The 15,258-nt window shown below is 33.5% G+C and overlaps 1 long non-coding RNA gene across 1 annotated transcript in view; it reads right to left on the bottom strand.

Moving 5' to 3' along the window:
* LOC141541376 (uncharacterized) overlaps positions 1 to 11,506 on the bottom strand; it is a 29,905-nt gene extending 18,399 nt beyond the window's left edge. Inside the window, exon 1 of the long non-coding RNA XR_012481765.1 lies at positions 11,267 to 11,506. This is a non-coding gene — a long non-coding RNA (uncharacterized LOC141541376). The remainder of the gene's footprint in view (positions 1 to 11,266) is intronic.
* Between the last annotated feature and the right edge of the window lie 3,752 nt (positions 11,507 to 15,258).

The raw sequence follows: 15,258 nt of genomic DNA, 5'->3' as shown, positions 1-15,258 counted from the left end.
TAAGAAATTAAGAACCAGAAAACAGATAAATCTCACAGAGGGAATTGGCAAAGACTTTTTGTTGTCTTCACACATAATACTCAGTAAGAGCCAGTTCCCTAGTGAGAACCAAAGAAACCTATGAAAGAAAGCCAAGAAATTCTTCTTAGTGTCTTCTTTTCCCAATATGATGACACCAGTTTGGCATTTATTTACCTAACCATGGTTGTCCCCATTGAATCTTAGTCACTAATTAAGGAAAGGAAGAACCCTAGTTGGTAATGGTTCCCCAGGGTTATGGGGACAATTACTGATCAGGGTATGGGAATTAGTGTGATAAAAAAAATAGTTAAAAACAATGCTTTTCTTATTTAATATTTTTCTAAATAACAGGTAAAAACAATTTTAACTTTTATTTTCAAAATTTTAGTTCAAAATTCTTTCTCTCCCTTTCCCCTGTTTGAAAGGGCAAGGACTTTAAAATAGGTTACACATATGTGGTGATGTAAAACACATTTCATCTAAGTTATTCTGTGAAAGAAAAGAGACTAAAAATCCAAGAAAAATAAAGAAAGGAAAGAAATTCTATCAGTTTTTTCTCTAGAGATAAATAACATCTTTAATCACAAGTCCTACAAAATTGTCTTAGATCATTGCATTGCTGAGAATCCTGTTCATCATTTTTTAAAGGAAATTAGTGTTTCATCACAATCATATTTAAAAACTTGCTTAGCCATTTCTCAATTGATGGACAGCTCCTTACTGTCTAATTCATTGCCACCACTAAAAGAACTGCTAGAAATATTTTTGTACACATAAATCCTTTTCCTTCTTTTCAAACTTCTTTGTGATGCAGACCTAGTAGTGGTATTTCTTGGTCAAAGAGTATATAACCCTTCCCCTCTTATTATCCTGTAGGATAAGATAGATTTCTACACCCCACTGAGTATTTATGCTATCCCTTCTTTTGAACCAATTCAGATGAGGGTAAGACTCACTCACTTCCCTATACTTTTTTCCCTCTTCCCCTCCATTGTGAAAGCTTTTTCTTGCCTCTTTTATGTGCAGTAATTTGATCCATTCTATTTCTCCCTTTCTCCCAATGCATTTCTCTCTCACTCCTTAATTATTTTTAGATGTCATCTCTTCATATTCAATTAACATTGTGCTCTCTCTCTCTCTCTGTATATCTATCTATCTATCTATATATATATACACACACACACACACACACACACACACACACATATATATATATATATATATATATACATATATATATACATATATATATATGTGTATATATATGTATATATATATATATATATATATATACTCCTTCCAACTGCTAATAATGACAAAATTCTTATGAGTTACAATATATCATCTTCCCATGTAGGAATGCAAATAGTCTAACATTATTAAATTCCTTATCATGCATCTTTCCTGATTATCTTTATGTTTCTCTTCAGTCTTGCATTTGAAAGTAAACTTTTCTATTCATCTTAGGTCTTTTCATGAAGAATGCTTGAAAATTCTTTATTTCATTGAATTTTCACCTTTTCCCTTGAAAGATTATATTCAATTTTGCTGGATAGGTAATTCTTGATTACAACATTAGCTCCTTGGCCCTCCAGAACATCCTGTTCCAAGATCTCTAATCCTTTAAGGTAGAAGCTTATAAATATTGTATTATCCTGACTGTAGCTCCAAGATACTTGAAATGATTCTGGATGCTTGCAATATTTTCTGCTTGATTGGAAGCTCTAGAAATTGGTTATAATATTCTGGGGAGTTTTATGTTGGGAACTCTTGTAGGAGGTGACTGTTAAATTCTTTCAATTTCTGTTTTATCCTCCGATTCCAGAATATCAGGGCAGTTTTCCCTGATGATTTCTTTTCTTTTTATGATAAATTTTTATTTCTTTTATTATTGTGGCTTTAACAAAAATCAACTAACAATCCCATTTACAAAGGAGAGAAAAAATTATCTATAAGATTATGAATTTCTATTACATAGCTTTTAGTTTAGAAAGTATCTAAGATTTTTAAAAAGAAAGTGTATAAGATGTGATGATTAACTGTGATGTAATTGACTCTTCAACAATGAGATGATTCAGGCCAATTCCAATAGACTTGTGATGGAGAGATCTGTCGCATCTAGTAAGAGGACTATGGAGACTGAATTGGATCTCAAATAGTATTTTCACCTTTTTATTATTTGCTTACTTGCTTTTTTCTTTCTCATTCCCCCCCACCCATTTTGATCTGATTTTTTTCATTTGTAGCATGATAAATATGAAAATATGTTTAGAAAAACTGCACATGTTTTCCCATATTGGATTACTTGCTTCTAGAGAGGTGGAAAATTTGGAACACATTTTGAAGGGGTGAATATTGAAAATTATCTTTGCATGTATTTTGAAAAATAAAAAGCTATTATAAAAATTACACTAAATTAAGAGCAGAAAAAAGAAAGTATATAAGAAATTCAACATGATTTTCCAAAGCTGTCCTGTCTGTTTATGTCCCCCCCTCTGAACTTTTTTTTGCTATCATTTTATGTATTTAAAAAGATGTTTCATGGATGACCCTTTCTTCTTTTTTGGCATCTTTGTCACACATTCCATTCTTCTCTGATATTTTCCTTCTACTCCCCATTTCCCAAAAGAAACCCAAATATTTTCTTATAATAAATAAGCATAATCAGGATAATTCTACAAATATGTTTACATACACTGAATTTAACATAGGGTATCCATATATATGAGTATAATATTTTTATACATAAACATGTATAACATATATTGCATTACCTGCCATCTCCGGGACAGGGTTGGGGGAAGGAGAGGAAAACTTGGAACATAAGGCTATGCGAGGATCAGTGTTAAAAACTTACACATGCACATGTTTTGAAAATAAAAAGCTTTAATAAACAAATTTAAAATCCTGCCCACATCTTGCCCTTAACAGAGAACCCACAATAACATGAATTTGTAACTTCCAGTGAACTTCGTCCATTTGGTGGTATGACCCCTTTCAATAATCAAGATGAAGAACATAGAAGTCAGCTAGTAGGATGAAAAAGTGTTTAGAATTGACAGGGTATGTGTAGTAAAAGGGAAATTGGGGAACAGAATCAATGATGAAGGACACACTGGACATAAACTGAATAAGTTTCAGATGAAGATTATGAAGGGAAGAAAGTCAGGTAGAGCAGGGATAATGACTAAAAGAACATGCAGAATGGACCTGAGACTAATGTAAGGATAACAAAAAATGAAGGGGTAGTGAGGCAGTGAGAAAAATGGAAGGAAAGGAGATTATGATCTGAGAGATGGATATTAGAGTTAAAAATCATGGTGATAAAACTGTGGACACATATTGGGGTGTAGAGGAGGGCCCTCAAGAAGATACTAATTTCTTTAATTATATATCAAGAGGGAGAATGACTTAAAAGTTGGTATTTTCCTTACTTGCTTTGAAATCACTTAAAGTCAGGCTTGTCTGAGAGTTAAACTATCCTATATTCCTCTAATTTATTTATAATGTCATTCTTTATGCTTAAATCATGAACCCATTTTGATCTTATCTTGGTGTATGGTGTTAAGAGTGGGTCCATGCCTAGTTTCTGCCATACAAGTTTCAAGTTTTCCCAGCAGTTTTTGTCAAACATTGAATTCTTATCCCAGAAGCTAGGGGCTTTGGGTTTGTCAAACACTAGATTATTAAAGTTATTGACTATTTTGTCCTGTGAACCTAACCTATTCCAGTCATCAACCAGTCTATTTATTAGCCAATACCAAATGATTTTGATGACCTCTGCATTATAAAATAGTTTTAGATAAGGTACAGCTAGGCCACCTTCATTTGATTTTTTTTTTCATTAGTTCCCTCAAAATTCTCGACCTTTTGTTCTTCCATAAGAATTTTGTTGTTATTTTTTTCTAGGTCATTAAAGTAGTTTCTTGGGAGTCTGATTGGTCTAGCACTAAATAAATAGAATTAGTTTAGATAGTATTGTCATCTTAATTATATTCGCTTGGCCTATCTAAGAGCACTTAACTTTTCCAATTGTTTAGATCTGATGTTATTTGTGTAGAAAGTGTTTTGTAGTTTTGCTCACATAATTCCTGACTTTCCTTTGGCAGATAGATTCCCAAATATTTTATACTATCTACAGTTATTTTAAATGGAATTTCTCTTTGTATGTCTTGCTGTTGGATTTTGTTGGTGATGTAAACAAATGCTGAGGATTTATGCAGATTTATTTTGTATTCTGCAACTTTGCTAAAGTTGTGGATTATTTTTAATAGCTTTTTTAGTAGAAACTCTGGGGTTCTCTAAGTATACCATCATATCATCTGCAAAGAGTGATAATTTGGTTTTCTCATGACCTACTCTGATTCCTTTAATCTGTTTCTCAACTCTTATTGCCAAAGCTAGCATTTCTAATATATTATTGAATAGTAATGGTGATAGTGGGCCACTTTGTTTCATTCCTGATCTTATTGGGAATGGTTCCAGTTTGTCCCCATTACATATGATGCTTACTGATGGTTTTAAATAGATGCTACTGACTATTTTAAGGAAAAGTTCATTTATTTTATTAGGAATTGATATTGGATTTTATCAAATGCTTTTTCTGCATCTATTGAGGTAATCATATGGTTTTTGTTAATTTAGTTATTGATAAAGTCAATTATGCTAATAGTTTTCCTAATATTGAACCAGCTCTGCATTTCTGGTATAACTCCTATTTGGTCATGGTGTATTATCCTGGGGATGATTTTCTGTAATCTTTTTGCTAATATTTTATTTAAGATTTTTGCATCAATATTCATTTGGGGGCTTGGTCTATAATATCCTTTCTCTGTTTTTAACCTACCTGGTTTAGGTATCAGTACCATGTCAGTTTCATAAAAGGAATTTGGAAAGACTCCTTCCATCCCTAATTTTTTTAAAATAGTTTATATAGCATTGGAGTTAATTATTCTTTAAATGTTTGGTAGGATTTTTTTAGGGGAGTTGATTAATGGCTTGTTCTATTTCTTTTTCTAAAATGCAACTATTTAACCAATTTACTTCTTTCTCTGTTAATCTGGGCAAGCTATATTTTTTGAAGGTATTCATCCATTTCATTTAAGTTGTCAAATTTATTGACATAAAGTTGGGCAAAATAACTCCTAATTATTGCTCTAATTTCCTCTTCATTAGTGGCAAGTTCTCCCTCTTCATTTTTAAGACTAACAATTTGATTTTCCTCTTTCTTTTTTCTAATCACATTTACTAAGGATTTATCTATTTTGTTTTTTTTTTCCATAGAGCCAGTTTTATTTATTAATTCAATAGGTTTTTTTGTTTTTTTTGTTTTTTGTTTTTTTTTGTTTTTACTTTCTATTTTATTAATTCCTCCATTTGTTTTTAGAATTTCAAGTTTAGTGTTTGACTAGGGGGGTTTAATTTGTTCATTTTCTAGCTTTTATAGTTGCAATCCTAATTCATTGATTTTTATTTTTTTTATTTTATGCAAGTATATCTCTCGAGATATAAAATTTCTCCTTATTACTTCTTTGGCCGCATCCCACACATTTTGGTATGACATCTCATTATTGTCATTCTCTTGGGAGAAATTATTAATTGTGTCTATGATTTGCTGTTTCACACAATCATTCTTTAAAATGAGATTATTTTGTCTCCAATTATTTTTTGGTCTATTTTCCCTTGGCTTTTTATTGGATGTACTTTTTATTGTATCGTGATCTGAAAAGGATGCATGTACTATTTCTGCCTTTCTGCATTTGAATTTCAGGTCCTTATGTCCTAATATATGGTCAGTTTTTATATAGGTTCCATGAACTGCTGAAAACAAAGTTTACTTTTTATATTTGGAAGTGTTTGGGAGAGAGCTGAAGAGAGTCCCTGTCACTATCTTGACTCTACTCTCTAGAACATATAAATGCAATGCCTACTGAAGCAATCCATTACACTATGATTGTATTCCTAATTGTTGAGAAAGTTTTTTTTTATTATTTATTATATTGATTTAATCTGCCTCTTTTCCATTTTCATCCATTTTACCTACTTATACCCTCTAAAACAAATTAAGAAAAGTTTAACCTGTCTTCCATTTTATAGCTCTGCTAATTCTTGAAAAATATTATATTAGCATAATGAACTTAATTCATTATACATCTTAAGCTATTGTCCTCCAAACTGCCCTTTTGTACCTGTAAATCATTCTATTCATGGAATATGTCACTTCCCTATATCTCTCTCTGTGAAAATTCCACTATTTTTCAAAACCCAATTCTAATTCTACTTCTACTACAAGGCCATTGTTCAGCTCTTTAGCAGAGAGGGACAGAAATATAATGTAACTGAAAATAGGAAACAGTACTTAGGATTTAACAGGCTCTTACCCTGAAGAAGTAGGAAGAGTGAGGCTCCCTAGGGATTCCCACAGAGATGGATGAAAATGAATATTTTCATCAATGATTGAACAAAGGAAAATATACTGAAGTTGCATTTGGCTCTGTTTTCTTGTGTTGTGGAATACTAACATAAAGGCAATAGATGAGAATAATTTCACAAATCTGTGGTGTGCTAAAAATAAATGGCAAATGTGTTTCCTATGAAGCAGGAGATTTAAGGACTTGATTTAAAAATCAGATACCCAAACATTTGACAGAGATAGGAAAAAGCACACACTTTTATAAATAATAAAAAAAAAATTTAGAATAGTTAAGAAATAACTAAATAATTTTGTAGAGCTGTGAAAATTTGAATGGGCTACTTTAGAAGTTAAATGAAGTATTGAAATGCTGATCCCTGGAAATGTTAAAAGATTAGATAGCTACTATCTAATAGATTAGAATTACTAGAAGAATAGTAGTTAGAAATACTAGAAAAAGAATTCCTGTGAATGATAGGAGCATAGAATAGATATTCTAAAGTTCCAGACATACTGACTCCTCAAATACTGCATAATAAATAAGCCTCCTTCTCCTTTCAAGATAAAGCATCCTTGATTGTTTCCTTTGATGTTCTGATAGCATGACTTAACTTTCTCAGAATCTTGGTCAATTTCTTGTGAATATACTCCCCAAGTTGACCAGAATCTTTCTAACTGAACACAAATAATTTCTGCCATAGAGTTTTGTTACCCTCACTTCTAAGCCACTCTCTTTTAATCTTCCTTCCTTCCTCCCATTCTAAGAATATAATTATTGAAGAAATCCAGGGTAGAAAAAATTATCTAGACCATTCAGAAGGAATGAATGAACTCCAGTTTTCCTCAGTGATACTTCACCTTACTCCCTCTAGATCATTCCCTCAAAGCACCTTCTTTTAGACAACCTCACTGTGGTCACTGAATTGCTCTTTCTGGGCTTTTCAAATAATGAGGAAATATAGTTTTCTTTGCTGTCATTCTCTGACTCTACTTGTTTGTACCTGGCGGAACATCACCATTATCACAACAGTATATACACACAGGCTTCATTCCCCTATGTATTCTTAGGTGTCCTTTATCATTCTACCTAAGGACCAAACATTTAGGACAACATCAATCATCAGTTGTGCTATCTAAATGTTCTTTCTTGGCTTTGCCATCCCCAGCTGCCTGTTGTTGATTGTGAAGGGTTATGACTAAAACAATGGTGTCTGTTTCCCTCTATGCTATCCATTCCTAGTGAACTAATGGATTTTCAAGTTGATGGCAGCCACTTGTAGTGTGACTAGCTTTCTGACTTCAGTGGTTGGTAGTTATTTGGTTTTAAGATTACCCTTCTGTAACATCATCAGGGTTCATCACTACTTTTGTAACATTGCACTTATCATTCATCTCATCTATGGCAAACCCTATATTAGTAAGGTGACCATATTCATTGGTGAGGTTTTGATACTCATGCCCTGCCCCCGACTTTCATCTGCATTTATTACTTATGGTTTCATTGTCAGAATGAATCCCTAAAGATCACATTAACTGAGGGAGAAAAGAAAGCCTTTCCTACTTGGGGCTTTTACCTCACAGTAGTTGTAGCACACTTTGTATATGAATCTTTTGTCCACTAGAGACATTCATCTAGACATTAATCTGAAAAAGACCAGCTGGTGACAGTGACTTACACCAACATTCCTTTATTGAATTTTGTGGTTTACAGTTTCAGGAACAAGGTTGTCTGGGTATCCATTTAGAATGCGATAAGCTGGAGAGAGTTTCCCTCTAAAAACATAAAATTTAAACATTATGGAATCTTATAGAGATATAATCATAGCCATAGTTTATGTCCTGTAACTCAAATCTGTGTAGGAATTTCATTTTCCAGGTTTTCACTGTAATGAAGATTAAGTATAAGGAAAGATGCACTACATATTAATAGAACTACTATGGAAAGAAATATATTCAACCATGTAATCCTCTACTAGGCTCAAAAAGATCTTAGCATGGTCTTTTTAGATCTTATTATATTTTAACTCTCCAGTGAAACATGTGGAATGCAGGCTCAGGGCAAATATTATTTCATAAATATAATTAAAGTTATCCTTGAAAATCATTATCATTACAGGCATAACTCTTATGGAAAACTAACTATAGATATGTGAAAATGATAGCAACTACTGTTATACAATTTTAGATATTATGGAAGTGAATATTCAATTACACGTACAATTTAATGCAGAAATAATTTCAACTCAAAAGAAAAACATAATTGTAGAAATAGTAGATATAGATCCCCAGTGATTATTGAATGGGAATAAAAAAGTATACTTATTTATCAGCTGTTAATGATAATTTTATAAAAAGTGGTTATGTAGTAGGGCATAAAATTTCAAGAGCAAATACAGAAAAACAGAAATATTAAAACATTCTTTAATGATGATGATGTAATAAAATTGCATTCAATAAAGATCCAGAAAGAAAACAATTAAAATTAATAGGGACTAAATAACTAAATTCTAAACAATTTAGAAGGTAATAAGCTACTAGTTTTGATTGCTTCTGTATGCCAGGTTTGCAAATCAAACCAATTTTATGATTACTGTTCTTTGCAGCATATTTTTGAGATTAATACTGCTATGCCCCTTTCATTCCCACTTTTTTTTTGGCACTATTTCTCTTGAAAATTCTTGACCTTTTATTTCGCTAAGTGAATTTTAGTATTATTATTTATGGCTTTAAAAGTAATCCCTCACTAGTTTTTTGCATTTATGAGGATGGTTAATTTAGATAGTACTATAAATTTTATGATGTTCCCTCAAACTTCCCATGGGTAATTAATATTTCTTCAAAAATTGAATATTCCTTTACTTTCTTGAGTTCTATTCTATTATTGTATCCATATAGTTTCTGTGTCTTTGGTAGGGAGACAACAGATTACTGTATAATGTATACATGTATACAATGAATTTAAATGAAATTTCTGTTTCTATTTCTTCTTATTGTTGGTTATATACATGAATGCTCTGTTCTGTGAATATATATATATATATATATTATATATTATATATATTATATATTATATATATTATATATATATTATATTATATATATTATATATATTATATATATTATATATATTATATATATTATATATATAATATATTATATATATAATATATTATATATATATATATATATATTATATCATGACACTTAGATAAAATTATTTACTATTTCAATTAATTTTAGATGACTCCTGGATTCTGTAGGTAAACCATCACATCATCTGCAAAAAGTGATAATCATAATTCTTTTTTGCCTGAGCTTATTCCTCCCTTTGCTTTTTTTCCCCCTTATTGCTTCTTGTGCTGTGGCTAGCATTTCTAATATTATGTCATATAGAATAGATGACAATGAAATTCCTGCCATTTCTTGTTGTTAGATATTGCATACTGTATTAAGGAAACATTCATTTATTCTTGTGTTTTCCAATCTTTCTGACAGGAAACATTAAGCCTTCATATGTATAAGTTAGCAAAACAAGTTCCCACATTGGTCACATTCAAAAATTAATTTGTAATAGTTTTTTTTTTCTTTTCAAGTTCACTGCCTCTCTGGCAAATAGTAAGTAATATGTTTTATCTTCATCCTTTTAGATTCATGATTTCTTATTGAGCTGATTAATGCTCAAAACTTTTTCTCTATATTGTGCTTTTTGTTGCATAAATTGCTCTCCTAATTCTGCTCACATCCCTCTGTATTTGTTTATCTGAAATTGTCCATTTTTTTTATTTTAAAAATATGTTACCTCTTCTGATTATATGTAAAAACAAATTTATCATTCATTTTTAAAAAATTGAATTTCTAATTTTCTACCTCTCTCTATCCCTCCTCATTGAGTAGGTAAACTTACTAGCTGTGTGATCCTGAGAAAGCAACTTACCTCATATTGACTCAAAAAACAGAGAAACAAAAAGCAATTTAATATAACTTGTATGTGTGGTCATGCAAAACATATTTCCATATTAGTCATGTTGTGAAAGAAAGATCATTTTATATATATTTAAATGTATGTTTTATTCTGTATTCAGAATCTATTAGTTCTTTCTCTAGAGTTTTTATCATGAATCCTTATACATGTCTTGGGCCATTGTATTGCTGTGAATAGCTAAGTCATTGATGATCATCATCCAAAATTGCTGTCATTATGTACATTTTTCTATTTTTCTCACTTCACTTTTCATCAATTAATGTGTCTTTCCAATTTTTTTTCTGAAATCATCCTACTCATAATTTCTCATAATACAATAATATTATATTGCAATCATTCTACAGCATGTTCAGCCATTTCCCAATTGGTGGGAATCCTCTCAATTTCTAATTTTTTGCCTCTATATATACATATACATATATATATATATATGTATATATATATGTATATATATATATGTATGTATATATATATATATACATATATATATATACATATATATATCCTTTCCCTTTAAATAAATCTCTTTGGGACAGGTTTAGTAATGATATTGTTGGATCAAAGGCTATATATGGTTTTATAGCCTTTTGGACATAGTTGCAAATAGTTAGCTACTAATGAGAGGCCACATCTGGTCCTTGTGAACCAGACTTTCTCAGACTGTTCTAACTTTTCTTTGTTAGATTTGTTGTTGTTGTTGTTGTTGTTGTTGTTGTTGTTGTTGTTTCTAGATTTGGTCAAACTACAGATATATTGACTTGCTTCTGAGATTCCAGATGCTAGCATACAGAACAAAACATATCTTAAGACTTAACCAAATGGTACCCCAAAAGGTACCCAGACAGACTTACTTTTCTGTGGCTGAAATGGGGGTGTCTACCATCAGGTTGTCATGGCTGGAAACTGCTCTCTTTCCTGGAGGCTCTAGAAAAAAAATCCAGGGGAATACAGCCTCTCCAGGCCAAGAATTCAGATCCATAGCCACTCAGGCCCAAGGCAGAGACTAATCCTGTTCATTTTCTAACATCTCACTGGGGAGTTCCAAATGGTCCCAGGGTTGAATAAGACTATTGTCTCAAAAGAATACAGCCTTGAATGTCCCATAACAAGATTCTTTTATAGGGTAACAAGAACAATGACATAATGGGGGAGGTACCTGGATGGGGATGACCTAATGCAGGGTAGAACCTAGGATGATGATGACATAATGGAGGCAGGCATATTGGAGGGAGGTACTGGAGAGGCTCCTGAAATTCTAATGATGTCTAAAATGGATAAAGACCTTTATCCCATCAAACATTAAGAGGGAATGATTATAGCCTGAAGTCTAACATATAAGATCTTTATCCTACCAAACATTAAGAGGGAATGGTTATAACCTGAGGCAGAGTAACTGAATAGGACAATTAGAAAACTGGGTCAGGATATTAAAAGGGAACTGTGGCACAACACAACTACTTCTAGGCTACTCCACAGAAATATTAAGTGAGGAACCTTGGGCAGCTGGGTTGGAGCCTTAGCAAGAAACCACAGAGATTTTCATCTCCTGCATTGTTTGTGGAATCCTGGTCTGAGTACTGGAAGACTGAGGGAGACTGAACTGATTATCAACACCAGGTCCAGTTGTGTTGCAGGGAAGCACACACTGGGAGTGCAGAAGAATGTTTCTGGCTGCCAGTAATTGCTGGAGGATAGAAATCCTAATTTGGCTTCTAGATCAGAAGGGCTTGTTCAAGTGAAGCATCCCTCATGATTAGAGGAGTTTACACTGGTACTTCCCATTTAAAGAAGAAAGAATCTCACCATAGAAACATATGATGTAAATAGAGAAGAAAGACCAGGGTTCATTTCAAAGAAGGAAATTAAATTAAAAAAAAAAACAAAACAAAACTGTTAGGATTACTAAGTGAGAACTGAGGTTGTCTGGACAGTGACAAGGTGAGAATTCAGGTTTTCTGGACAATTACAAGGTGAGAACTCAGGTTGACTTGATAGAGGGGGCAAGCTCATTGGCTGGGGTGGTTCTTCCAGAAGCCCTTGCATTATCCACGCCCATTCTCTGGGAGAATAAAAGAAGAGGACTCTCAGAGAAAGAGGAGACTCTCTGCATTACATCAGGCCTGACGGGGCTCTCTGCAGGAAGGGAAGTCACTTCTAAGGACAAGAGTTAACAGCAACTGCCTGGAGACAACGGTTCATTACAGGAAGAAGAATCTGTCTGAGAGATTGTAGTAGACACAGCAGATCTCTTCCCAGAGAGCGATCCGGCAGCTTCTGGAGACGACAGCTCGCTACATTTGGCGTCCACACGTGGGGCAAGGACTTTTGCTTATCCTGACAAGAGGAGCTAGACCAGACCTTCGCAATTTGGCGCCCGAACAGGGACAGACACAGTCCTGATTCCAGTGGAAAAGCTTCCGATCTAGATCTCAGTCTCTCTGACCCAGAACCGTGAGTAACGAGGAAACTTTGTTAAAGATTAAGTGAGCGTGCTAATAGATAAATAAGGAACTTGTTAAGGACTAAACCAGGAATCTCTTATAGCTGAAATGGGGCAAACACCTTCTGTTCAAGGAAAATGTTTAGAGAGCATCATCAAGGTTATGAAAAGCCAAGGATTGATTATAATTTTAGAGGAGATTACTGAACTTTTAAGAACTGTGAAGGTTATATGTCCTTCTTTTTCTCTGGAAGAAGAATTGGATCCAGATGAATGGGAATTAGTAGGAAAGCAATTAGGTGAACACTACAATTCCAGGCCAAACTCAATTTCAAAAGATACAATTCATATATACAATGTAATCCAATTGGCTTTAAACAATGTTATTCTAAAGGAAGAGATGAAGGAGCAAAATGGGGAAGTGTCAACTAAACTAGGTGAAAAGGATGAATCAGATAACAATGAAGTTAAGTACAATTCTGAGCAACAGGAGCACCTCCCATCTCCTCCCTCAATTAACCCTTCATGGGTGGAGCAAGAAGGAGGAGAGGAAGAGGCAGAAACACAAACAGAATTGCCTGTGAAGCAGCCTAAGCCTATGACAAGATTAGAAAAAGCATTGGTTAAAGCTAAGAGAGAAGGACAGGATATAAGTGATTTTATACATGCATATCCTGTGATTGAAAATATTGATTCTGTAGGTCATAAAATGAGAAGATATGCACCTTTAGATTTGAATAAAATTAAGGATTTGAAAAAAGGTTGTACCCTTTATGGGACTACATCAGCTTATGTCAAAATGTTACTAGATGGTTTGTCTTATGAAGTCCTAACCCCGAATGATTGGAAATCCATAGCAAGGATATGCCTGGAACCTGGAGAAAATTTATTATGGCTTGCGGAATTTCATGAATTATGTAAAATTCAAGTCAGATGCAATTTGGAAATAGGAGTTAACACACAATTCACTTTTGAGCACTTGGCTGGTGAAGGTCGGTATGGAGAGAATTCGGAACAGATTAATTATACCATGACAATATATGAGCAAATTGCTAAGGCTGCAATAAAAGCTTGGGGTGTCCTTCCTGGACAGAAAGATCGTGGAGAGGCTTTCACTAAAATACAGCAAGGTCCCAATGAACCTTTTGCAGATTTTGTGGGACGTTTGCAAACTGCTGTCAAAAGAACTATTGGAGAAAATTCAGCTACAGAAATAATGACCAGACATCTGGCTAAGGAAAATGCCAATGAGATTTGCAAAAGAATTATATGGGGATTAGACAAAGATGCTCCTTTAGAGGAGATCATAAGACGCTGTGCTACAGTGGGAACAAATGCTTTTTACACCCGGACAATGATGAATGTGGAAAGACAGGGTCCCTCCTGGCAAAGGCCTTCTAGAGAAACTCGGCGATGTTTTCAATGTGGAAAAATTGGACATCTAAGAGCTCAGTGTAGGTATGGAGATACAGTGAGGAAACAGGGTGAGAGAAGACCTAAAACCCCATGTCCAAAATGCAACAGAGGACTCCATTGGGCATCAGAGTGTAGAATAATTCAGGGAAATGGGATGAGGAGCCCAGGTCCAGGGCCCCAGGCAAAAAAGACTTGGGGCATGATGGCAGCTGATGTTACACCCAAAGAGCCTTTAGAAGGCCAGGACTCTGATTTAATCAATCAGCAGAAAAGCAATCAAATGGCAGAAAGGGATTACCTGATAAGTCAGTCAAAAGGCAATCAGATTGCAAAAATGGATTACACTTGGGGAGAATACAGGCCTTTTAAACCAACAGGGCTGTGCCCAGTGCAAACAACTCCAATGTAATTGTCAGATGATGAGAAGAGATTTAGAAAGTGGTAAATAGAAGGAAATTAGACAGATTAACTGCCTGGGAGAGAGGGTTTGCTTGTATTTCTTCAGCAGGAGAAGGAATCAGATGGGTGTCAACGAGTCATATTCGCCTTGTCCATCAGAGAGAGACAAAAAAAGAGAAAAACCTCAAAATAAAGGAGAAAAACTAAGAAACATCTGACACTGAAAGAGCATGGATAATAAGAAGACTGTTAAAGAACTTTAAAAACCAGCAGGAATCATTGGACTTCCTCACACAAGATGAGAATAATGGACAATGGACTTATGGACATTTATAAATTTTCAATTTATGATTATTTGATTATGTTATATACTTCTAGCATGTGTTATGTTACTATGTTACTATATGCTTATGTAATTTATGTAATTATCTGTAATACTTCCCATATTGATGGATTTATGTTTCAAGGTCATTTATGTAATTATCTGTAATACTTCCCATATTGATGGATTTATGTTTCAAGGTCATGACTGTCCTATGTTCTAAATCAAAAGAAAAGGGGAGATGTTAGGATTACTAAGTGAGAACT

The sequence above is a fragment of the Sminthopsis crassicaudata genome, chromosome 4, assembly GCF_048593235.1.
Source record: "Sminthopsis crassicaudata isolate SCR6 chromosome 4, ASM4859323v1, whole genome shotgun sequence".
In the NCBI taxonomy this organism is placed as follows: Eukaryota; Metazoa; Chordata; class Mammalia; order Dasyuromorphia; family Dasyuridae; genus Sminthopsis; species Sminthopsis crassicaudata.
This window is presented reverse-complemented; position numbering and strand designations above follow the sequence as displayed.